This window comes from Ictidomys tridecemlineatus, chromosome X (assembly GCF_052094955.1).
Source record: "Ictidomys tridecemlineatus isolate mIctTri1 chromosome X, mIctTri1.hap1, whole genome shotgun sequence".
NCBI classification, from domain to species: Eukaryota; Metazoa; Chordata; class Mammalia; order Rodentia; family Sciuridae; genus Ictidomys; species Ictidomys tridecemlineatus.
Window position 1 is genome coordinate 48,848,430 of NC_135493.1, and position 25,552 is coordinate 48,873,981.

Below are 25,552 nucleotides of genomic sequence, written 5' to 3' on the forward strand. Positions count from 1 at the left end.
TTAGAATAGCTTCTTTTTTAATTTTATCATTAATTTCTAATTTTATTCCAATATGATCTGATGGAATGCAAGGCATTTTCACTATTTTTGTGTGTGTGTGTTTGCTGAGAATTGCTTTGTGGAATAAAATATGGTCTATTTTAGGAAATGTTCCATGTGCTGATGAAAAGAAAGTGTATTCATTCATCGATGTATGAAATATTTTATAAATGTCTGCTAAGTCTAAACTATTAATTGTATATTTTAGTTCCCATGGCCTTTTTATTTAGTTTTTGATTTGAAGATCTATTAATTGGTGAAAGGGGTGTGTTCAAGTCAACCTACATTATTGGGTTGTGATCTATTTAATTCTTGAGATTGTGAATGGTTTATTTTATGTATATAGATGCTCCATTGTTTGGGGCATAAATACTTCAGATTGTTATGTCTTGTTGATGTATAATTTGCTTAAGCAGTAACAAATGGCCTTCTTTGGCCCTTCTGATTAATTTTGAATGAAGTCCACTTTATTAGATATGAGAACAGAAACTCCTTCTTGATTGTGAGATCTATGTGAGTGGTAAGTTTTTTCCCAGAATTTTCCCTTCAGTTTGTGGATGTATTTCCCTATGAGGTGAGTTTCTTGGAGACAGCATATTATTGGGTCTTGTTTTTTTGTTTGTTTGTTTGTTTTGTGTGTGTGTGTGTGTGTGTTCTGCCAGTCTATTTCTTTAAATTGATGAGTTTAGGCCATTTACTTTCAGTTTTATTATTGTGAAATAATTCTTACTCTCTGTCATTTTGAATTACGTTGGGTTGGGTTTTTAATTTGAAATAGCTTCTTTATTGATTGACTTGTATAGTTACTTCTTTGGCTGGATTTTACTTTTGTTTTTTATTTCTTTTTCATGAAATATTTGGTTGAGAATGTTTTCTTGTGCATTCTTTTGGTTGTAAATTATTTTAACTTTTGTTTATCATGAAAGATTTTTATCTCATCATCAAATCTGAAGCATAATTTTGCAGGGAATAGTATTCTTAACTGGCATCCATTTTCTTTCAGAGCTTGGTATATATTGATCCAAGACCTTCAGCTTTAAGTTTATGTGTTGAAAACTCACCTGTAGTCTGAATTGGTTTTCCTCTAAATGTTGCTTAAATTTTTTTTCTGTGGCAGCCTTTAGAATTCTATCCCTATTCTCTATGTTAAGTATCTTCATAATAATATGACTTGGCTTGGGTCTTTTGTAATTTTATATATTTGTCATCCTGTAAGCTTCCTGTATTTGTGCATTTTACTCCAAATGATTGGGAAATTTACAGACATTATTTTATTGAAAATATTTTGCATTCCTTTCTTTTATATCTCTGAGGCTTTTTCTATTCTGAAATACCTTAATTTTGGTCTTTTCATGTTATTCCATATTTCTTGGAACTTCTGTTCATGGACTCAACATTTTTTCCTTCATGCTCAACTTTATTTTCAAGATTATATATTTTCTGTTTATTGTCTGTCTTCCAGGTTGTCTAGTCTTCTGTTAATACTTTTCAATTAATTTTTTATTTGATTTATTGATTCCTTTATTTTTAGGATTTTTTATTCAGAATCTCTATCTCTTTATTGAAATGATCCTTTGCTACCTTTCTTTGCTCCCTTACATCATAATTTAACTCTCAGATGAATTTAATTATGAGCATTCTAAATTCCTTCTCTGACATTCCTTTCAGTATGGTACCTATGGATTCTGTTTGTGGTATGTTTTGCTTTGTTTGGAGCAATTTGTTCCCTTGCTTTTTCAAGTTGTTTGTATGTCTACCTATGTAATAGTTGGTTGTGAGTCAGTAGGGATTCTGCCTTGGGGAATTGTGTCCCTGATGGTTTCTGATACAACACAGTTTTGGGAGAGACAGATAGTAAAAACTATTATGGGCAAGGCCATATGGGTAAGGACCAAACAGACTCCTTTTTGCCTTGAGACTCCACATCATGTAAGAAATGTTTCTCCCATGGAAAGCCCCACATCTGTACCCATAAACAGTTGCTTAGCATAATGTGTTTCGTAACACAAAATGGCAATTCTTTGTTTTAAACTTAGAACTTGTTTGTTTTTAATTTTTCACTCATATTCTTACACAGTTAAGGATGCTGTGTGGTTCAGGGAGCATAAAGAGCAAGTGGCTTCTGTAAGAGGTAATTGTGGATACATTTTTAATTTTTTATTTATATATTACAGCAGAACACATTACAATTCTTATCAAACATATAGAGCACAATTTTTTATATCTCTGGTTGTATACAAAGTTATTCATACCAATTCATGTCTTCATACATGTACCTTGGATAATAATTATCATCATATTCCTCCATCATTTATAACCTTATGCCCCCTCCCATTCCCTCCAAACCCTCTTCCCTATCTAGATATTGTATATTCCTCCCATTCTCACACTCCCTACCCAACTATGAATCAGCATCATTATATCAAAAATAATATTCAGCTTTTGGTGTTTTGTGATTGACTGACTTCACTTTGCATCATCATCCCTAACTATGTGTATTTACCTGCAAATATCATGGTTTTATTCGATTTTATTCCTGAGTAAATTTCCATTGTGCATATATGCCACATTTTTTTATACATTCATCTATTGAAGTTCATCTAGATTGGTTCCACAGTTTAGCTATTATGAATTGTGCTGCTATAAATATTGATGTGGATGTGTCCCTATAGTATGCTGATTTTAAGTCCTTTGGTTACAGCCTAAGGAGAGAGATAGCTGGGTCAAATTGTGGTTCCATTCCAAATTTTCCAAAAAATCTCCATACTGCTTTCCATATTGTCCAAAACAATTTGCAGTCTCACCAGCACTGTATGAGTGTACATTTTTTCCTACATCCTTGTCAACACTTATTATTATTTTTGCCTATACTCCCTGTGCACCACTGGCAGACCATGACTTTTATGTGTCAGTTTATTGGGCCAAAGAGCTTCTGGTTCCATCCAGGGTGAGCTACCCTCATATCTTGGGGTTCCACAGGCCAAGATACTCCAACACTTACAGATCTTCTCAAACCTTTGATTTTTCTCCACTGCCAGTTCCAGCAAGTTCTAATTCTGTTCCTCAGCTTTTTAAATGTACCCCAACTTTTTCAGTGTTAAAGACTTTCTGTCCTTTATTGAGTATCAGTGGAGTACTATATTTTTTTTTTCATTTCACTCACCTGCTAGAGAAGTAGTTTCCACAATATTTAAGTCCCAAGTCAAGATCTGTGTGAACTGCCACTTCCTTCTAATCTGCCATCTGTCTCTGCATTGTAAGGCTTTTGCTTAAAATAAAAAATAAAATGAGCTGGATATGTAGCTCTGTGGTAAAGCATCCCTGGGTTCAATCTGCTGTACCATAAAAAATAAAAATATACAAATAATGTCTATTTTACTATATCCTCACAGGCACTTGATATTAAAATTAAAAATGATTGTGAATTCAATAAGTAAAAATTTATATGTAATATAATATATTTCTGCAGTTCATTATCAACATTTTCAGCCTATTCTCAACATGTTTAGTACATTTTCCCTGCATTTATATGTCACTTGTTTTTAAATTTTAATTATATTTACATTATTTTTTGGTACTGGAGATTGAACTCAGGAGTACTCAACCATGACACATACCCAACCCTATTTTGCATTTTTATTTAGAGACAGGGTGTTACTGAGTTGGTTAGTATCTTGCCATTGCTGAGGCTGGCTTTGAACTCACAATCCACCTGCTTCAGCCTCTCAAACTGCTGGGATTATGAATGTGTGTCATCATGCCTGGCTTATATTTCCATATTAATGAAAAATTCTTCCCTATTATTTTTTTAAATTATTGTAAAGTACACTTAACAAAAAAAATACATGAAATCATCTTAACAATCTATAAGTGTGCAGTTTGATATTACTGAGTAACTTCACATTGTTGTATAACCAGTTTTCTAAAAATTTTCATCTTGCAAATTACTATTTCCCCTTTCCTGAGCCACTGTCAAACACCAATCTATTTTGCTTCTATAAATTTGACTACTCTATATATGACCTATAAGTAGAACAACAAAGAATTTAAATTTTCATGTCTAGCATATATTACCTAGATTGATATCCTAAAGTTCCATCAGTATTGTGGAATGTATCATTAATTTTATTTCTGTTTTTAAGGCTTACTAAAACCCCTTATTTTAATACACTACATTTTGTTTAACCATGCATGCATTGATTGACACCAGGATTGCTCCTGCTTTCTGTTTTTTTATGGATAATACTGCTATAAAGATGGATGTACACATATCTCTTTGATATACTTATTTCAATTTTTGAACATATATCCAAAATTCATAATGTTGAAGCACACAGTAATGTTACTTTTAATTTTCTAAGGAACCACCATGGTAGTTTCCATAGTGGTTATACAAATTTACATCTCCACTGGCAGTATACAAATGTACAATCATCCTCACCAACATCCTAATCATTCTCACACATCAGATAGAACACTAATCTCTAGGGTATATAAAGGACTCAAAAAGCTAAACACCAAAAAAACACAAATGATCCAATCAATAAATGGACCAAGGACAGGAACAGACACTTCTCAGAAGAGGATATACAACCAATCAACAAATATACGAAAAAATGTTCATCATCTCTAGCAATTAGGGAAATTCAAATCAAAACCAAGGTTTCATCTCACTCCAGTCAAAATGGTAGCTATTATGAATACAAACAACAATAACTCTTGGTGAGGATGTGGGGGGAAAGGTACACCCATACACTGCTGGCAGGACTGCAAATTGGTGCAGTCAATATGGAAAGCAGTATGGAGAATTCTTGGAAAATTGGGAATAGAACCACCATTTGACCCAGTTATCCATCTCCCCAGTCTATACCCAAAGGACTTAAACACAGCATACTACAGGGACACAGCCACATCAATGTTTATAGCAGCACAATTCACAATAGCTAAACTGTGGAATTAATCTAGATGCCCTTCAATAGATGAATGGATAAAAAGAAAATGTGACATATATACACAATGAAATATTACTCAGTAACAAAAGAGAATGAAATCATGGCATTTGTAGGTACATGGATGGAGTTAGAGAAGATAATGCTAAGTGAAGTTAGTCAATCAAAAAAAAAAAACAAATATCAAATGTTTTCTGTGATATAAGGAAGCTGATTTATAGTGGAGTAGGGAGCAGGAGCATAGGAGGAATAGACAAAGTCTAGAGAGGGCATAGGGGTTGGAGGGGGACAAAGGGGGCATGGGGTTAGAAATGATGGTGGAATATTATTGATATTATCATCCAACGTACAGGTATGAAGACACAGATTGGGGTGAATATACTTTGTATACAACAATAGATATGAAAAATTGTTCTCATATATGTAATAAGAATTGTAATGCATTCTGCTATAATATATTAATACAAACTTAATTAAAAAGCAAAAAAAATTGGAGTCTGAACATAATATCTCATAATTTTGATCTTCATTTTCCTGGTGATTGGTAATATTAAACATTTTTCTTTTCTTTTACTTGATTTTTTTCTCAAATTTTATTCAATACATAGTTTTCCGTCTTTTCGAATTTGGCCCAAATGTATTCGCTAATTGTTGTTTTTCTTTCTTTCTTATTTATTTATCTAATTATTTATTTTTGACATTGATGGACCTTTATTTTATTCACTCACTTATATGTGGTGCTGACAATCAAGTCCAATGCCTCACATAGTTTAGGCAAGTGCTCTACCACTGAGCCATAACCCCAGCCTGCAATTGTTGATTTTCCTAATTAGGATCATGTGGTGAATTATTTTCACATTTGTGACTAGTTGAATTTAAACAGCATACTGTGTTAAAATAACACAAAGTGAGATAATATTTGGGTAGTTTATGAAGTTTTTTTATGGATAACTTTGGCATTTGTTTAAGCCTGCTTCAAAAATATTTAAATTACAAGTTGAAATATGCATTGAGACATGGTCTATAAAATAACTTACAACTTAAAAATTAAATGTTTATTATTTTATTGTACTTTCTATTGAAGCTTTTCTTAATACAAACACTTTCAGAGAATAAAGTAGCAAATTCCTGTATCTCATGCATTGTGAACTGTCTGTTGGTGTAGTGACTTGTGGTAGTGTTGGGGTATTTTTGCTGATGGTGTCATCGGTGGTACAATTTTTCCAAAAGGAGCAGTCAATTGGCTTGGTGTATCCTCCTCCCTTCTACTTGTGATGGTTGTTCAGCTAAAATTTGGGGGCCAACAGAGGTGAGACACAGAACCTCATCCCCCTGCTGGTACAAAGACCAATCCACAGGTGTGGCTGTATACTGGACGGGTAAATAATGACGGGTAAGATCCAATTGCAATGGTACCAACCTAAGACAGGAGGCTGACGCCTTGAGGTCAGTTCATCCAACGACGGGTAAGGACTATATGTACTATTGGACAACCTAAGGCAGGCACAGTCCCTAAGCCACATGCTTGTTGTTTAAACAGAGAGGGGGAGATGTTGAGAGCCACAGCCGAAAAGGACCTCAGCAAACTTCCAGCTGCCAGCTGATGATTGGCTCACAGCGGCCCCAGCAAACTTCTAGCTGCCAACTGATTGGCTCCTCTGAGGTGATGCTCATTGGGCTGTTTCCCCGCCCTTTCAGACCACGGAGCTGCTCATTTGGGGGACTTTTTTTGGTTCTGCCCACACAACCCAGCCAATCAGTCTCAAGAGCAGGAGGAGTGGGGGAGGTTAAGAGGCTTGTGGGAAGCCGGTGGTGGCAGTTGGGCTCTGAAGGTTTTTCCTGAGGAGCTGTGTGGTTTGGTGTGTGTGTTCCAAAAGCTGGAAGTTTGCTGGGGCAGCTGTGAGCCAATCATCAGCTGGCAGCTGAAGTTTGCTTCGGCTATGACTCTCAACACTCATACATAGCTGGTGAGACTGAAAATTGGGGTAACCATTCTGGAAAGCAGTATGGAGATTCCTCTGAAAACTTGGAATGGAACCATCAGTTGACCCAGCTATCCCACCTCTCAGTTTATAACCAAAGATCTTAAAATCAATATACTACAGTGACACAGTCACATCAATATTTATAGCAACTCAATTCACAATAGCCAAGCTATGAAACCAACCTAGGTGCCCTTGAACAGATGAATGGATAAAGAAAATGTGGTATGTATGCACACTAGAATATTACTCAGCTATAAAAAGAATGCAATTATGGCATTTGCTGGGAAATATGTGGAACTAGATATTATCATGGTAAGTGAAGTAAGTCTGTTCCAAAAAAACAAAGGTCAGATATTCATTCTGGTATGCAGATGCTAACATACAATAAGGGAGGCTAGGGAAGAATAGAAGTTTATTGTTTTAGATAAAGGGGGATGAAGAGAAGAGAGGAAGATGGGAATAGGAAAGACAGTAGAATGAATTGAGCATAACTTTCCTGTATTCATATCTAAGTACACCAACAGTGTAACTTCACATAATGTACATCTACAAGAATGGGAAATGTATTTTCCATCCATATATAATATACCAAAATATCCTCTACTGTCATTTATCTGAAAAGAACAAATAAAATAAAATAAAATGAATAAATTTTAAAAAGACAACTTTATGGTATCATCTAGGATGAAATTGTCCTCACCAGATAACAAACTTTCTGGAACTTTGGATTTTTTTATTTCCAGGAATAAAGAACAAATTTCTATCAGTTGTACATTTTTACCCTGGCCTTTTGTTATAAAACAATGAACAAGTAAGACAGAAATGATACCAAGTCTTGGGGTATTGCCATAAATATTATTTGAATATGTGAAAGTGACTTTGGATTTAGGTATTGGGGAAGAATAATTTTGAAAGTGGATACTTGAAAATTCTAGATTGATGCAAAAAGAAAGGCTCTGAGGAAAATATAAAACTTATTACAGATTATTTATATGGTTGTGATTAGAATGTTGGTAGAAATTTGAATGATAACATCAATTCTGATGAAGTCTCAGAATGGAAATGGGGATATGGCATTAACGAAATTAGAGGCACATTCATCCTTATTAAAAGTGGTGAAGACTTTGACTTAATTGTGCCTCTGTCATAGTGATTATGGAAGGCAGATCTTTTTAATCATGAGCTAGAATTTTTGGCAAAAGAAATATCTAAAAGGGTATTGAGAGTATGGCATAACTTCTCTTAACAGACTATAGTAAAATACAAAAAGAAATGAATTTAAGATGATACTTATTTTTTAAAAAAAGCTCATGGGGCTTGGGTTGTGGCTCAGTGGTAGAGTGCTCCCTTAGTGCAGGTGAGGCACTGGGTTTGATCCTGAGCACCACATAAAAATAAATAAATAAATAAATAAAAATGTATTGTGTCCATCTACAACTAAAAAGATGTTTAAAATGTTAAAACTGTGAAAAAGGTCATGTGTCTTAGTCTGTTTTTGATTTTGTTTGGGGGATAATATTATTCATTAGTAATATTACATTTCTGCAATTTAACAAACTATATCTGACACTTGTGAAGAATAAGAGATTTATTTCTTACATTTCTGAACATTTTACTTATTTATTTATTCATTTTTGGTACCAGGGATTGATCTCAGGAGCACTTACTCATTATGCCACATCCCCAGCCCTTTTTAAATATATTTTATTTAGACACAGGGTCTCATTGAGTGTTTGAGGATGGCTTTGAACTTGCAATTTTTGTGCCTCAGAACCCAAGCTATTGGGATTACATTTGTATACCACTATGTCCAGCAATTATTTTTTAATTTTTTTTAAATTTGTTCATTTTAGTAATACATGACATTCAAATGTTACATTTCTGAATACTTGAAAGACCAAGTTCAAAAGGGCCTTTTTCTTGTGTAATCATATTGGGGGAGGCAAAACAGCAAGAGGACATGTGTGAAAATAGAGAAAAGTTACCAAACTCATCCTTTACAAGAACTCACTCCCTGAATAACTATCCAGCTCCCACAATTACAGCATTAATATGCCTACATAACATAATCAGCTCTTGAAACTTCTGCCTCTCAACACTGTTGCATTTGGAGTAAGTATCCACTTTGTGAACTTTGGGGGCACATTTGAGAGTTAAATTATGTAAAGAATTTTTAAAAAGTGTGCACATAACTGCCTATCAAATTCTTTTAGGCACATATTTATATTGCTATTATGGTTAGGATTTGTATTTCACAATTTACTTTTTCAAATTTTTGTTTTAGTTGTAGATAGACAACATGCTTTCTTTTATTTGTTTATTTTTATGCGGTGCTATTGATTGAACCCAGTGCCTCATGCGCACTAGGCAAGTGCTCTGCCACTGAGCTACAGCCCCAGCCCCAGCCCCCACAATTTACTCTGTGAGATAATTATGTTAATAAAAGTCCAAGCTTGGTATGGGATGTAGTTCAGTGGTGGAACACTTGCCTCACACATATGAAACATTTGGTTTGACCCTCAGCACTACATAAAAATAAATAAATAAAATAAAAGTAGTGTGTCTATCTACAGCTAAAAGTAATAAATAAATAAATAAATGTCCAGACTTCCATTCCTAGAATTGGTATTCCTTGTTCATTGTGTGCTATTCACTTAAACTACATATGAATGCACTGTATTTAACTTTGTTACTCAATTTTGTGTCTATATTCAGGCATGTAATAAGGATAAACATTTCTTTTTATGCTAAGAGCCACAGCCAAGTAATATGATGCATGGCATTTTGGGCTGAAAGGTGACACCAGCAAGCCATTGAAATGATATGATTATGTTAAGATCTGCATTCATATGGATATTGGACTCCTGCTGTCCACCTCAGCCTCCTAAGGGACTCCTGGAGAGTTCCCATTGGTTGCGGAAGTGCGGTAGGAGGGAATTCTGGAGGAGGGACTTCCTGTTGCGGTCTGGGAGAACACTGTGTGGGTCAGCAATCTTCCTGGGAGCCTACGGGGCATTGGCTGCAGTTTCAAAAATAAAGTTTGTTCCTGCTTGAGTGGCTCGTGATTTTGTGCCCAGCCAGACTGCAGCATTTTTATATTATAAAGAAGAAGAAAAAAGTGCTTTAGGAAAAAAGCATGTTCGAGGGACACTTTGATAAGATTAACAGGGACTGAAGGAAGTCATGTGTTATTTATTCATCAAGACAATGAAAGAATGATCCCAAACATGTATTTGAGATCATTAAGATTTCCTATCTTTTCTCAGCCTCTGAATGCAGAAAACTTGGTGGCAAAAAGTTTCAAACAATGGACTCCAAGGACTGATGTGAGGATTGGGGCTTACTGCCCAATGCTGTCAAAAGTTTCTGCCCTCTGCTTTGCAGCACAGTACAAATAGCCATTGTGGCTGAGACTCACCTGGGCTGTGTTACTGAGCTTCTTGTTACTGTGACAAAAATACCTGATAAGAAATACATTGAGAATTAAATACTTATATTGGACTCATGCTTTTAGAGTTTCAGTTCATGCCCAGCTGATTCCATTATGAAATATCATAATTCTGATTCAAAGCTACAAGTGACTGAGGTAAGGCTGTGCATCATGATGTAAGAGCATGTCTGAGGAAAATTGCTAGTTGGTAGCAAATTGGAAGCAGAGGAAAAAAATAGATGGAGAGGAGAAGAGAGGAAAGGAGATGAGAGGAGAGAAGAGAAGAGGAGCCAGGGACAAAATATAAACTTCAAAGTCATGCCTCCAGTGATCTGCTTCCTCCATACACAACTTATCTGCCTATAGATATTAAAAAGCACAGTAGTCCTTTCAAATTATTAATTCATCAAATGGATCAATTCACTGATTAGGTTACAACATTCTCCTATTTAAGCAATATAGTCTTTGATGTTTTATTATGTTAGTCCTAGAAATCCATATATAGTTCCACAATGCAGAGAAGAAAAACTATAAAACACTTATTTTATAGATCACATAATAGTCATACTAAACCTGAAAAGCACATGAGATCAAAACAAAAACACAGAACAGGGCTGGGGATATAAAGTTCAGTGATAGAATGCTTGTCAAAAATCATTGAACTTGTGTTCTGTTCCTAGCACTTCAAAAGAAAAGAAGGAAGGGAGGGAAGAATAAGTAGAAAAATAAAATCCAAAACAGAAAAAAATTCAATCAGAAGCAAAATCTGCAATAATTACAAGTATATATATATATATATAATCTTATATATTACAAGTGTTAATTAAATATTTAATATTTTATCATACTAATATACAAATACTCAAAGAGTATCAAATATAAAATGGGAACAACAGTGTGCTCATCATTATTTTGTTGCTGTGATCAAAATAACTGGCAAGGACAATTTAGAGAAATAAACATTTATTTTGGGCTCACATCTTCAGAAGTCCAGTCCATGGTCAGTTGAAAATATTGTTCTGCCCAAGGTGAGGCAGAACATTTTAACAAGGTCATGACGGAGAAAATCTGTTCAGCCCATGGCAGTAAGAAGGAGAGAGAGAGAGAGAGAGAGAGAGAGAGAGAGAGAGAGAGAGAGAGAGAGACTGAGACAGACAGGCGGAGAATCCAAAGAAAAAATATAATCCTCAATAGCACACCCTCAGAGACTTACTTCCTCCAACTATATCCCACCTGAATACAATTACAACCCAGTAATCCAGTATCATTATTAATCAATCAAAGAAAAATGGAAGAATCTGATATCCTCTCCTCATATTTCCCCATTCCAACAGTAATTTCACAGTCATACAAAGATAAAAAAGTGCTTTCTTGGAATGTTGGGATTCATGGAGGATATTCTGAAACAGCAGTGGATGCCCATACTTGGGGAGAGCCATTTTTGGAGGTCAGACTCATGACTAGGTGGTAGATTCACCAATCATGTTCCTGGATCCAGACACAAAAATTACTCCATTTCTCTGTAGACTTGATTACAACCATGTTCCATTCTTATCCTGCTACCAAAACTACCTGCCTTGGAACATGGTAGGAACCACATACACTAGTGCTTCTTGAGAGGGATTACCAACCTCAAACTCACCAAAATTTTCACATGTACTTCAAACTCAGCTCCAGACCTTGTCAGGTGTAGTCTGAGAGCAGTTGTGCCTGGAAGTATACAAGTCTGTGAGTGACCACAGAGCCAACTCACCTTGGCTTAATTGCATATCCTTAAATTACAATGAATAAAACACTTAGGAAAACATTTAATCAAGGTAATAAGAGATATGTACACTGTAAAAATATAAGATATTGATGAAAGATATCAACAAAGACACAAATAAATGAAGAAAAATATTCTATGTTACCCGAGTATGGTGGCACATGCCTATAGTCCCAGTAGCTTGGGAGGCTGAGGCAGTAGGATGGAAAATTCAAAGCCAGCCTCAGCAACTTAGTGAGGCCCTAAGAAACTTAGGAAGACCCTGTATCTAAATAAAATATTTTAAAAAGAGCTGAGGATGTGGCTCAGTAATTAAGTGACCTGGGTTCAATCCCCAGTACCAAAAACTATATTCTATGTACATGGGTCAGAGGTGTTAATATTGTTAGAATGCTCATATTATCATAATTAATCTCCAGATTCAATGCAATTCCTATCAAAATTACAGTGGAAGATTTTACAGAAGTACAAAAAATAAACTTGTAATTCTTATGAAACCAAAAGCTAAAGTAATCTTAATGGGGAACAAACCAGGAAATATCATAATTCTGATTCAATGCCACAGTTGTAAAATAGCATGACACTTGCATAAAAACTAAAACATAGACCAATGGAATATAATAGCATCCAAAAATAAACCTAACTTAATACAGTCAAATTAACTTTAAGAAAAGGTCAAGTATATTCAATGTGGAAGGGAATGGTTTTTCAATAAATTCTGTTAAGAAAACTGGATATCCAGATTCAAAAAATGAAAGTAGACATTTGTTGTACACCATATATTAAAAAACTCAAAACATAATAAATATTTAAACATGAGATGAAAACCATGAAACTTCTTATCTTAATCTAATTTATTAAGCTAACAGAATACCTGACGTTGAATAATGCATGCAAAGAAAAAAATATTTCTCATAGTTCTGGAAGCTGTCAAACATCAATATGTCACATCTTGTGAAAATTATTCGGTGTATGATAAAATGGTCAAAGGCATCACATGATGAAAGCTGATCAAATGAAAACTTGGATTTTTTGCTCTTCTTTTTAAACCACTGTTATGATGAGAGCCTTATCTTTATGAACATTAACTAAAAGTTATCTCCCAAGATCTCCACGCCACTTACCATCAACATATGAATATGAGAATGAGTTTGTAACACATAAACTTTTGGAGGAAAAATTCAAACTATAGAATTCTATATTCAGTCTCCAAACTTCATGTCCTTCTTATATGCTAAATACAGTAATTATATCCCAATTGCAAAAAGAAAAAAGAAAAAAGAAAAAAAAATCTTAACTAATTCCAGCATCAAATGAAAAGTTCAGTTTCTTGAATCTTATCTAAATCAGGCATGGGCACAACTCAGGCAATATTCATCCCAAGACAATTCTAGGACATCTACTGTTCAGAAAAAGCAGAAGCCCTAAGAATATAAATAACTGTGCATGAAAGGACACATTTAACAGAGAAAGGAAAATTTATCTCACCAGATGCACAAGTAAAACTCTAAAATCATGAGGAAGCAGGCAAACAACTGCCCCACCCCTGATTTACAATCCACACAGGAACACACAGATATGGATGTGGATGAAATTCCAGAGAAAAATTATTTAAAAAACAGTAATTAAATTTTCAATTACCTAAAAGATATCTAAGGAACAAATTATGAGAGTACACACAAGAGGTAAAAGAAAATTTCAATAAAGAAATGGAGATTGTGGGAAAAAATCAATCAGATCTCCTGGAATAGAAGATATAATAAGTTAACTTTTAAAATGTATTTGAAAGTATCCCCCAAAATTGAAATTGCATAGAATGTAGAAGATAAGACCATGAAAACAGAACTTCTTGCCTTGAAGACTGGTTATATAATTTTTAATCCTCAGTGCATATAAATGGGTAAAAAAGGAAACCATGATCAAAATATGTAACAACTCTGAAACTAATATGAAGAAACCAAACTTGAAAGTCAATGGGATAGAAGAAAACATGGAGATACAAGCTAGAGTTATCAAGAAACTTATCAGTGATATAATAGCAGAATTTTTTCCTAATTTTAGAAATGTTATGGGCATCCACATACAGAACACTTATAGAACTCCAAATGGACACATCATATTCAAAATGTCTAACATATGAGTGGATCAAAAATGTGATATATTAATTACCAAAAAGTAATAAATAGTTTTACTCAGCCATAGAGAAGGATGGAATAATGTCATTTGCTTGTAAATGAATAGAAACAAAGAAATCAATGCTAACTAAAATAAAACAGACTCAGAAAATCAAGGGTTGAATGATTTCTCTCATATGTGGAAGCTAGGTAAAATAAGGGAAAGAAGACATTGTGGGAGGAGATCAAATATCACAAAGATGCAGGGAAGATCAGTGCTTTATAAGTAAGAAACTGAGAGGGAAAGAGGAAGGTAGGGAAGAGATAGGGAAAGAATTATAAAATGTTTTATAATATGTTTTTGATTGGTAATATATATATATATATATATATATATATATATATATACCATATATATAAAGGATTTCCTTTATGTATATAAAGTGCCAATCAAACATAAATCAATAAATGAGTGAAAGGAAGATAAGTAGGGAAAAAAGAGAAAAAGAGGCAGTGAGGAGAGAAGGAAAGGCATGATAGAATGGGGATTGAAATAAATTTCCTTGTATGTATAGTTATGTTAAAAGGAACCCACATACCATCTAAATATATAATGATATAATTAACAAATTGCCTAACTTAGAAAACAGGGAAAGATTATTAAAAGCTGAAATAGAAAAATATTAGGTCAAGGAGGACCTGCAATGAGATGAGATATTCCAAGCTCTAAAGTAAAACAATTGCCAGCCAAGTTTTCTATGCTTAGGAAAGCTAGCTTTCAGTATCAATGCAGAAGTAAAAAAATTCTATAATAAGCAAACTATAACTAAATTGAAATAGTTCATGACAACCAATGCAAAAGTACAAAAAAATACTTAAAGATATACTAGACAAAGAAATACTCAAAAACAAGCCTGAAATGTCCTAAATAGATGATGTTCTCCAGAAGAATACCTATCTAAATGAAAATCAAGATGAAAATGTACATAGCAAAAAATGAAAAGGGCAGGATATAAAAAAATATGTATCCATAATAATGCTATGTGTAGATGGTCTCAACTTCCCAACTAAAAGACATAGATTAGAAGAATGGATTAAAAAACAAAAGACTCACTCTTAGGCCAAGACAAGAATAGATTAAAAGAGAAGCAATGGAGAAAAATATTCTATGCAAATGAAATCCAAAGATAAGGAGGAATATTCCATTTTCAAATATGACAAAGCAAATTTCAAGCAAAAACAAATTAATCTGGAGAGAAAAGGAAGTCCATTTAAAGTATGTTCTTAAACCCCAAATGTTGAGGTATCTAATTACATTAAAAAATACTTATTGACATTAAATACCAATACAAGGATTACCAATAGATTATACAAAAGGTTATGTGGGTAACAAGGATAGGTAGGATCAAGGAGGATCTGGGAAGTGAAATTGAGCAAATTAAAATTCCATACACTTATGGTAATATCAAATTAATATACAAAATTATAACGCACTCATAAAAGCATTTTTTTTAAAGAATGTCCTATATTCCAGTTTTCAATACATTTTTTTCCTTGCATTTGAGACCTCATTAGTTTGGCCTTTACTATCAATATTTGTACTAGCATTCTCATCACAACCATGAAAGTTATCTTCAAGAAGTTTCAAATTTGCCTTAGTATTTTTCTTTTGAGCTCTCACTGAAATTACTGTTAATGCTCTATTCAAGTCAATACAGATACCTCTGATTTACTCCTCCACACTCTTCTAACCTCCACCTATTCTCCACTTCCAATGCTATTGCCTCATTTTCAAGTGTTTGTTATAGTTACAACCCACCTCTCTCATACCAATTATCAATCTTAGTCCATTTTTTGTGGCTAAAACAGGATACCATGCACCAGGTAACTTATAAAGAAAACAAACTCATTTCTTACAGTTCTCGAAGAAAAAACACTATAGGTCAAGGGACACATTTCATGGAAAGTTTCTATTATATATTTTTTTCTATTTCATTGATTTCAGGTTGATTTAAATTATTTTCTATCTTCTACTAATTTTGGTGGTTCTTTTTGTTGTTCTTCTTCTTTTTCTAGGACTTTGATAAGTATAATATATTATTCAATTTCTATCTTTCTATTTTTTATTTTTTAGTTGCAGTTGGACACAATACTTTTATTTATTTTTATGTGATGCTGAGGATTAGACTCAGGGCCTCCTACTTACTAGGTGAGCACTCTACTGCTGAGCCACAAACCCAGCTCAGTATCTTTCTATTTTTTGATGTATGAACTGAATGGTATTACTTTTCCTCTTGGAATTGAATTCACTGTACCAAAAATTTTGATATGTGGTATCAATATTCTCATTTAATTCTAAGAATTTTTTTAAATTCTTCCCTGATTTCTTCTGGTATCCGTTCATCATTCAAAATTGTATTATTTAATCTGCAGGTGTTAGAGTGGCTTCTGTTTTTTATCTTATCATGGATTTATAATTTCATTTTATTCTGATCTGATAGAATGCAAGGTATTATCTCTATTTTTCTCTTGTATTTGCTAAGATTTTCTTTGTGACATAAAGTGTGATCTATTATAGAAAATGTTCCATGTGCTACTAAGAAAAAAATGAATTCACTCATGGATGGATGACATATTCAATACATGTCAGTTAACCTTATTTTCTGATTTATAATGTGGTAGGAATCATCACATGGCAAGTAAACTGTAATATGCAAACTCATGTGTCTATTCTTATTATAAAATTATTATTCCAAAATGGAGTCTACCAACAAAATAAAAAGAGAACCTGTGCAATGAAAAGAAATTCAGATCAAATGACAATGAATTAATATCCAAAATATAAAAGTAAATCACAAAACTTAATAATTGAATAGAACACCTGAATACATATTTTTCAAAAGAATACATATAATTTGCACATATGTATTTGAAAATGTACTCCACATCACTAATCATAAAGGAATACAAATCAAAGTTACAATAATATATAACCTATACCTGTAGGAAAGATATTATCAAAATCACTAGAAATCATATGCTTTAGAGAGAGTTGAGAAAAAATTATTTACAGTTTTTTAAAATGAAAATTTGTGCATCACTATGAAAGACAGTATAGAGTTCTTCAAAAACATTAAAACTGGAACTACCATATGACCCAGAAATCCCAATTCTGTGTAAATGTGCAAAATAAATGAAATTATTATGTCAAATAGATATTTGTATTTACATATACATTGAGTTCCACTCATGGAAGCCAAGATGTGGAATGTATCTAAGTGTCCATCAATGGATGAATGGATAAAGCAAATATCTGTATACCATGTATATCATGTGCACACATATTATTTAGCCTTGAAACAAAGAAATAATTTAATTTTGACAACATGGATAAAATTGAGGATATTATTCTAAGTGAAATAATACAAACAGAGGTGTAAAAATACTATATGATATCATATATTGAGTGTGAATACATTAAACTTCAAAAAATTGTAATTGTATTTAACAAGATCTGGCGAGTGGTGGAATTGAGAAGATGTTGCTAAAATGGTAAAAACATTCAGTTATAACCTGAAAAAGTTCTAGAAATGTAGTGTACAGCCTGGTAAATCTAGTGAAGTATGTGTTAATTTGATTGTAAAAATTATTACATAATTTATATATGTGAGTATTAAAGCACATATTTTAGAGCTCAAAATATATAATTTGTCAATTCAAAAAATAAACCATATTATAATTTAAAAAAAAAAAGATAATTGCTGGAGTTGTGGCTCAGCGGTAAAGCACTTGCCTATCATGCATGAAGCATGGGGTTCGATCTTCAGCACCACATAAAAATAAAATAAAGGTTATTGGGTCCACCTACAACTAAACCAAAATTTTAAAAAATGCAGACATTTAATACAAGTCAAAATCATCATGTAAATTACTTATTTAAAAAATTGTTAATAGCATAGTAGTAGTGTGATATCATTTTATGAACTCCAAATTTAATCAAAAACAAAAACCAGCATGATTGTTTTTAATTTTTTTCTATAATTTTAGTGGTATTTGTATACAATACCTTTATTTTGTAATTTGTAAAAAAAAATTTGTAGTTGTAGATGAACAGAATGCCTTTATTTTATTTTATTTTATTTATTTTTATGTGGTGCTAAGGATCAAACCCAGTGCCTCAAACATGCTAAGAACACTCTACTACCAAGCTACAACACCAGCCCTGCAGCATCATTCTTATTAGTAAAAATCTTGAAAGAAATTAAGCAAGAATGTTCTTTACCACCACCGCCAGTGTGCTATTGTGTAATCATCATATATTACCACTATACAAACAAAAAAAGGGAATAAATAATTACAAAACTATGAATAACAATTTTTAGATTTCATGATTGTATTTTTGAAAATTAAATTTGTACAGTATTTGAAATCAATAGTGAAATTCATTAACATAGCTTTTTATAAAATTTATATAGAAAATTCAACAGATCTTTAATATCGATTAATTAATTACAGAATAGAATAGAAGAAAACATATCATTTATATCAGTAATACATACAAATTTCTGAGGAACAAACTTAAGAAGATAGTTATACGACCTTTAAAACTCTCATGACAGTCTTAAGAGCTGAATGGATACATTAATTTATTTTTTTATTTTTTATTAGTGGTTCAAAACATTACAAAGCTCTTGACATATCATATTTCATACATTTGATTCAAGTGGGTTATGAACTCCCATTTTTACCCCAAATACAGATTGCCTAATCACATCGGTTACACACCCACTTTTTTACATATTGTCATACTAGTGTCTGATGTGTTCTGCTGCCTTGCCTATCCACTACTATGCCCCCTCCCTTCCCCTCCCCTCCCATCTTCTCTCTCTACCCCATCTACTGTAATTCATTTCTCCCCCTTGTTTTTTTCCCTTTCCCCTCACCTCCTCTTATATGTAATTTTGTATAACTATGAGGGTCCCCTTCCATTTCCATGCAATTTCCCTTCTCTCATCCTTTTCCTCCCACCTCTCGTCCCTGTTTAATGTTAATCTTCTTCTTATGCTCTTCCTCCCTGCTCTGTTCTTAGTTGTTCTCCTTATATCAAAGAAGACATTTGGCATTTGTTTTTTAGGGATTGGCTAGCTTTACTTAGCACAATCTGCTCTAATGCCATCCATTTCCCTGCAAATTCCATGATTTTGTCATTTTTTAGTGCAGAGTAATATTCCATTGTGCATAAATGCCACATTTTTTATCCATTCATCTATTGAAGGGCATCTAGGTTGGTTCCACAGTCTAACTATTGTGAATTGTGATGCTATGAACATCGATGTAGCAGTATCCCTGAGGTATGCTCTTTTTAGGTCTTTAGGGAATAAGACCGAGAAGGGGAATAGCTGGGTCAAATGGTGGTTTCATTCCCAGTTTTCCAAGAAATCTCCATGCTGCTTTCCAAATTGGCTGCACCAATTTGCAATCCTACCAGCAATGTACAAGTGTACCCTTTTCCCCACATCCTCTCCAGCACTTGTTGTTGTTTGACTTCATAATGGCTGCCAATCTTACTAGCGTGAGATGGTATCTTAGGGTGGTTTTGATTTGCATTTCTCTGACTGCTAGAGATGGTGAGCATTTTTTCATGTACTTGTTGATTGATTGTATGTCCTCCTCTGAGAAATGTCTGTTCAGGTCCTTGGCCCATTTGTTGATTGGGTTATTTGTTATCTTATTGTTTAATTTTTTGAGTTCTTTGTACATTCTGGATATTAGGGCTCTATCTGATGTGTGAGGGGTAAAAATTTGTTCCCAGGATGTAGGCTCTCTATTTACCTCTTTTATTGTTTCTCTTGCTGAGAAAAAACTTTTTAGTTTAAGTAAGTCCCATTTGTTGATTCTTGTTATTAACTCTTGTGCTATGGGTGTCCTATTAAAGAATTTGGAGCCTGACCCCACAATATGTAGATCGGAGCCAACTTTTTCTTCTGTCAGATGCAGAGTCTCTGATTTGATATCAAGCTCCTTGATCCATTTTGAGTTAACTTTTGTGCATGGCGAGAGAAAGGGATTCAGTTTCATTTTGTTGCATATGGATTTCCAGTTTTCCCAGCACCATTTGCTGAAGATGCTATCCTTCCTCCATTGCATGCTTTTAGCACCTTTATCAAATATAAGAAAGTTGTAAATTTGTGGATTGGTCTCTGTGTCCTTTATTCTGTACCATTGGTCCACCCACCTGTTTTGGTACCAGTACCATGCTGTTTATTTTTTTTACTATTGCTCTGTAGTATAGTTTGAAGTCTGGTATTGCTATACTGCCTGATTCACCTTTCCTGCTTAGAAGTGTTTTTGCTATTCTGGGTCTTTGATTTTTTAATATGAATTTCTTGATTGCTTTATCTATTTCTACAAGAAATGCCATTGGGATTTTGATTGGCATTGCATTAAACCTATAGAGAACTTTTGTTAATATCTCCATTTTGATGATGTTAGTTCTGCCTATCCATGAACAGGGTATATTTTTCCATCTTCTAAGATCTTCTTCTATTCCTCTATTTAGGGTTCTGTAGTTTTCATTGTATAAGTCTTTCACCTCTTATGTTAGGTTGATTCACAAGTATTTTATTTATTTTTTTGAAGATATTGTGAATGGGGTGGTTGTCCTCATTTCCATTTCAGAAGATTTGTTGCTGATATACAGGGATGCCTTTGATCTATGCATGTTGATTTTATATCCTGCCACTTTGTTGAATTCATTTATTAGCTCTAATAGTTTCTTTGTAGACCCTTTTTGGTCTTGTATAGAATTATGTTTTCCGCAAATAGTGATAATTTAAGTTCTTCTTTTCCTATTTTTATGCCTTTAGTTTCTTTCATCTAATTTCTCTGACCAGTGTTAAAAGACAAATGCCAAATATTTCTTCTTTGATATAAGGAGAGTAACTAAGAACAGAATAGGGAGGAAGAGCATAAGAAGAAGATTAACATTAAACAGGGACAAGAGGTGGGAGGGAAAGGAAGAGAGAAGGGAAATTGCATGGAAATGGAAGGAGACCCTCATGGTTATACAAAATTACATACAAGAGGAAGTGAGGGGAAAGGGAAAAAAACAAGGGGGAGAAATGAATTACAGTAGATGGGGTAGAGAGAGAAGATGGGAGGGGAGGGGAGGTGAGGGGGGATAGTAGAGGATAGGAAGGGCAGCAGAATACAACAGACACTAGTATGGCAGTATGTAAATCAGTGGATGTGTAACCGATGTGATTAGGCAATCTGTATTTGGGGTAAAAATGGGAGTTCATAACCCACTTGAATCAAAGTGTGAAATATGATATGTCAAGAACTATGTAATGTTTTGAACAACCAACAATAAAAATTAAATTAAAATAAAATAAAATAAAATAAAATAAAATAAAATAAAATAAAATATTCTATATCAAGGATACTAGTACCTAATTAAATATGAATGATTAAGATCCTAATTTTACTAAAATATTCCAAAGTCAGATTTTCCAATGCAAAATATCTATAAAAAAGATTTTTTTACTTATTTTCTTTTTAGAAAAAAAGAAAATATGGACTTACTCATAGAAACAAAAATATCCCACTCATGAATGTAATACTTTAGAATTTAGAGAAACAGAGATAATATTGTGAAAATGAGTGCCTATTAGCACTAGTTGGCAAAGCTCAATAACTATCTTATATTCCCTCTATTACATCATTAATATAAAGCTGAATGATAAAATACTCTATTAGTATATCTGGAAATCTGGAATACATTGGGAAATAAAAAACTGAGTACTCCCAGGCAAAACAAGGCATATATTTTCAATATATATTAGGCTTTTTTTAAATGCCATTCACTTGTATTTGCCTGTTTAAATATGTTATATATTTAAATCCTCACAGTTACAATGCAAGTTGGTTATTTTTGTTTAGAAAAAAATATTACTTTCCTTTAATTTATGTTTAGTAAAAAGCTAATAACATTTTTTACATACTTATTGCACCTTGGGGTCAATGCCATACATTTATGTATCTCCATAGCTCAGGCCATATAAAAAAAAATATAAATCAGAATAGCTTAAAATCATAGATGATAGTGAGGATTGTAAGAAAATCTCAGCTCCAGCACACACTGTATTTGAGATAATAAATGTTACAAACTACTTCTGAACCAAAATTGTTTTTACTTGTTAAAATGCTAATCAGAACCACCTTGTATTATTACTATGAATATTTAAATATATAATGTATTTAAACAGACAATCACCAGTGAAAGGCATATAAAAGCTTTTGATTGTTTTTTTCTTTGACTTATGGTATAAAATACATAATAAATATAATTGATGATTATAGACAACAAAAGTTCTAAATAAAACCCTTGCGAAGTTAATTAATCACAGATTTTTAACTCTCATCATGTGTTGATATCAAGATATATCTAATATAATCAGAGTCCTTTTATGAGTAACTTCCACTGAATCCTTATTTGATTTTAAACTTCTGGTTCAGAAAGTCTTAGGACAAATCTGTAGTTCAAGGTGACACAAGTTTTGGGTTCATTAATTCATACCCTGGTTAGATTTAGATTTCTTAGGATTAGTAATAGAAAGACATACATAAAGTAGGTGGGATGGATAAGCAAGGAATTCCAAAGAGAGAATTTTAATGTTATTATTTATATTCCTGATCATTACCATTCCAACTGGAGTGAGATTAAATCTTGATGTAATTTTGATTTATATTTTACTGATTGCTAGAAATGTTGATTTATTCAATATATATTAGAAATTTGTGGGGTTTGATCCATGTCTGTTTAGTTCTTTTCCCATTTATTGATATGGTTATTCTTTGGTGTAAAGTTTATTGAGTTATTTATATTCTCCGAATATTAATCCCTTTGAAGTTATAGCTATCAAAAATGTTCTGACATTTTATAGATGCTCTGTTTCTTCATATTATTGTTCCTTTTCCTGTGCAGAAGATTTTTAATTTGTTGCCATACTACTTACCAATTCTTCATTGTTTTCTTGAGCTTTGGGGATCCTTTTAAGAAAGTTGTTATTTGTATCAATATAATGGGCTATAGAGCCTTTGTTTTCTTTTAATAGTTGCAAAGTGACTGGTATAATTCCGAGGTTTTGATCCACTTTGAGTTGACTTTTGAGCAGGCTAACAGAGTCCTATTTATAGTTTCCCACATAAAATTATCCAAATTTTCCCACACCATTAGTTAAACATGCTATTTTTTCTCCCAGTGCATGTTTTTGGCATTTTTGTCAAGTATCAGAAAATTGTCTGCATGGGATTGTCTCTGTGTCTTCTAATATATTCCAATGGTCTTTTTGTCAATTTTGAGGAAAATAACATGCTATTTTTGTTACCATAGCTGTGTATTACAAATTGAGATCAGCTATTATTATGCTTACAGCATCACTATTCTTGCTTGGATGTTTTGAGTCTTATATTTTTCCATATACATTTTATAACTCTTTCTAGTTCTTTGAAGAATATCATTAATACTTTGATGGTGATTACATTGAATATGTATATTTCTTTTGGTAGGATGGCCATTTTGATAATATTAATTCTGCCTATCTGAGAACATGTGGGGTCCTTCCATCTTTTATGCTTTTTAAAGTTTTTTTTCTTTAGCATTCTACAGTTTTCATTGCAGAGGTCTTTCATCTGATTGGTTAGTTTCATTCCCTACTATTTTTTTAGATTACTCTTCATGTGACAGTTTTCTTGATTCTTGTCTTGTTCAGCAGTTTCATTTATGGAGTGTAGAAAATCTATTGGTTTATGAATGTTGATCTTGTATTTTGTTACTTTGATATATTTGCTTTTCAGTTTTGGAAATATTTCAATACCTTATTTTTTGTCTTATACATATGTGATCATCAAACAGATATTTTAAGTTATTTTTTTCTGTTGCTTTGTATCCTTTTAGTTTTCTTCCCTTGGATGATTGCTCCTGCTAGAGTTTTTAGAACTATGTTGAATACAAGTGATAAGAATAGATATCTTAGTCTTGTTTCTCATTTTGAGGAAATGCTTTTAATATTTCTCTGTTCAGTGTCATATTGGCCTTGAGTTTTTCAAAGATAGCATTTATAATATTGATATAATTTTCCTCTATTCTGAGTTTCTCCACCATTTTAAATATGAATCGTTGCTGGATTGTGTGAAAAGACTTTTTTCTGCATCCATTGAGGTGATAATGTGGTTCTTCTGCTTAATTGTGTTTATATGGTGATTTATGTTTATTGATTTCTGTATGTTGAACAAACCTTATAATACTGTGATGAAACCCACTTTCTCATTTATTGGGGACATTTATGCCTGTGTTCAACTGGGGAATTTGTTTGAAATTTTCTTTCCTATATGTGTCTTTGTTTCGTTTTCTAATTAGGGTAACATTTGCTTCATAAAATGAATTTGGAAGTTTTGCCTACCTTTTTGTTTCATGGAATAATTTGAGGATGGCTGACATTAATTCTTCACTAAAGGTCTTGTAGAATTTTCCTGACATATATTGCCTTGGCTTCATCTTTGTTGGAAGGCTTTCAGTTATTGCTTCAATCTCATTGCTTGATTTGGAAAGTTTTAATTTTCTGTATCTTCATTACTCATGTTTCAATTTGAGGGGGTCATATTTATCTGGAGATTTGTCAGTGTCCTCTAGCTTTGAATTTTGTTGAAGCCTTTTTCTACATCTATGCGATAATCATCTTTTCTTTTTTAAATTCTTAGTTCTATCATATGGCATGCTAAATGTGTTGATTTTCATATGTTGAGCCATCATTTCAGCTGTGGAATGAATGACGGTGTATAATTTATTAATGTGCAATTGAATTCACTTTGCAAGAATTTTATTGAGAAATTTTGTTGTCCTCTAGATTTTCCAGTTTATTGGAATATAAATTTTCAAAACAGTTTCTAATTATCCTATGGATTTCAAAATGTCTGTGGTGAAATCTATTTTTTCATCTCTAATTTTGTTGAATTGTGTCTTCTCTCTTTTTTGGTTAATTTTGGTGAGCATGTATCAATCTTGCTTATCTTTTCAAAGAATTAACTCCTTGATTCATTAATTCTTTGTATTATTTTTATTCCAAATTTCATGAATTACAGCTCTGATATTAATTATTTATTATACTGATTTGGGACTTAGTTTTATCTTCATTTCTTGGGGTCTTGAGGTATAACACTAGTTTATTTATTGTGAACTTTCTATTTTTTAATGTAGGCACTCAATGCTA